This window comes from Colobus angolensis, unplaced genomic scaffold, assembly GCF_000951035.1.
Source record: "Colobus angolensis palliatus isolate OR3802 unplaced genomic scaffold, Cang.pa_1.0 Scaffold79, whole genome shotgun sequence".
In the NCBI taxonomy this organism is placed as follows: Eukaryota; Metazoa; Chordata; class Mammalia; order Primates; family Cercopithecidae; genus Colobus; species Colobus angolensis.
In genome coordinates this window covers 5,141,905-5,144,203 of record NW_012121709.1, presented here as the reverse complement: position 1 = coordinate 5,144,203, position 2,299 = coordinate 5,141,905, and the positions used below count along the sequence as shown (strand labels likewise).

The window sequence follows — 2,299 nt, the reverse complement described above, 5'->3', positions numbered from 1 at the left end:
AAACAAACAAATAAACAACCCTACCTGTTTCAGGTGTACAAGTCAATGATGAGGAGTATATATAGAATTTTGCAGCCATCTTCACAGTCAACTTTGGAATATTTTCGTTTCCCTGAAAGAAGCCCTGTGCCCATGAGCACCACTCCCCAATTCCTCCCACCCGCCCTGGCCCTAGGCAACCACCGTTCTCCTTTCTGTCACAGAAGATCTGCCTGTTGTGGACATTTCATATAAATGGAATCACACAATATGTGTCCCTTTGTGTCTGGCTTCTTTGACTTAGCATGATGTCTTCAAGGTTCATCCATCTTCAAGTATCAACACTTCATTCCTTTTTGATGGCTGACTAATAGTCCATTGTATGGAGAGACCACATTTTGTTTATTCATCAGTTGATGGACATTTGGGTTGTTTCCACGTTGTGCTATTATGGATAATTCTGCTGTGAGCATTTGTGCACACATTTTGTGCATTCTGTTGTGGATGCTCTTGGGTATGGGCTGTTTCTTCTGCCCTGCCTATGATGCCTCATTTTCTTATCCTGGTTCGTTTCCTGGCACTCTTCAATAGTCAACAGGGGCCTGCCACTCTCTCTGAGGAGTCTCCTTTTTCTCCCTTATGAGCTGCCTCCCCTGGGCTCCCATAGACCACGTTTTCCCAGATTGCATATGCTCTTTACATGTGACTGTCATTATCCATTTCTTCCCATCTCCCTGTTGGCTCTGAGCCCCTCAAGGGCAAGAATTATGTCATTGAATCTATAGCCCCTAGTATGGCACTTGGCATATTTGGGAAGAAATGAATGGATGAATGAATGGAGAAACAAACAGAAGAGAACAGAGACTATCCCACAACTCTCTCCTGAATCTGGATCTATGAAATGAATTGAGGAAGGTCCTGTTCTGAATTTGGAGAAGCAAAAAGTTCGTGTGTCTCTAGATTCTTCTTTTTAAAAAAATCTCTGAAGATGACTACGTAAATATCTAGGTCTAAGAGCAGAAGAGGGGAGTGTGTGTGCGCTCACAAATGTCTATTTGGGGATGGCTGCCACATAGACAGAGACTCTGGTAAGGGGAAGAGTGCCAAGACTAGCTTTTGAGGCATCCTTCCTCCAAAACCAGAGCTTTGCATCCGTTAGCTCTCCCCTCCCCCTCCCCCTCCCGACATCCGGGGCTGAGTGTGCAGAGGCCCACTGCACTGACGTCACCCCAGCAGCTGCACTGATCAAAATACCAATCTTTATTTCTGCAGGTTGGTGAAAACCCTGTGTCCTTGGAGAAAGCTGGTTCCCGTTTTCCAGAGGGGGAGCCCAGAGCTTGAAAGGCCACGGTCGGCACTTCGAGAAGGAAGCGGAGAGTAAAGACAGCGCCTGGAGCGATCGTAGAAACACAGAATGGGACTGGGGAAGCCCTTTGGAAATCCAGCTGCAGAAACACACACCCCAGTGCTATTTACATACAGCTCTCTATATATAAAAAACATGAATATTACGTATCAGTGCATGCCTTGTCGAGGACGTGGTTGCCTTCCTTTTCTGCACCTTGCGATGTGAACTTTGATATCCTGTAATGTCTGGGGCGCCAGAAGAGAGATGCCTGCTGTGTACTTAGAAACTGTTTGCAAAGACTGGTGGGAATTAGCCCTAGCATCGGCCAACTGCCTGGGGATAGATGCTGGTGGAATAAGAGGTAACAGTGCAAAAGGCATGATAGGAAAAAAAAAAAAAAAAAGGTGAGGACTTGGGGCCAGTTGTGTAAGGGCAGTCTGGGGTGCCTCCATTTCTTGACTCGTCCTAGCCTCTCCCTCTGTACTTACCTAGGTCGATCGCTAGATCCCACTGTCACGTCGAGAGAAATGGGATTTTTGTGTCTCTGGTGCTTCACTTAAAATTTTGCCGGTGCTAAGTGCGTTCCTGCTGGTGCTGCTGTGGTATTCTTTTGACAGACTTGTTGGAAGGCCGGGGGACAAGAGAGATTTCTATTTTGCTGTTTCAGATTCTTTTTTTTTTTTTAAGGGACAAGTTGCAAAAGTGCCACTTGAGAGTCCCTTCTCTTTCTCTACGTGGGGACAAATATCCAGTGGTTTGGAGCAAACCTTGGGGTCTAGGAGGGAGGATGGCATCGAGAGGCTTGCTGGTGATGAGGCAGAAAGCTGACCTCATGCATGACTTGGTTGCTATCTCCTCCACCCCCACAAAAGTGTCCTCGGAGTTCAGCCCACAGCCTCCTCCACTCCCCAAGGGGATTTCAGGGTTTAGGTTTTATGGATTAAAGAGCCAAGAAACGGCTACATTCTGGTC

The 2,299-nt window shown here is 46.8% G+C and overlaps 1 long non-coding RNA gene across 1 annotated transcript in view; it reads left to right on the top strand.

The window, feature by feature from the left end:
• The window catches only part of LOC105502293, a 20,119-nt gene extending 17,820 nt beyond the window's left edge, over positions 1 to 2,299 (top strand). The window contains exon 5 of the long non-coding RNA XR_001000316.1: positions 1,252 to 2,299. This is a non-coding gene — a long non-coding RNA (uncharacterized LOC105502293). The remainder of the gene's footprint in view (positions 1 to 1,251) is intronic.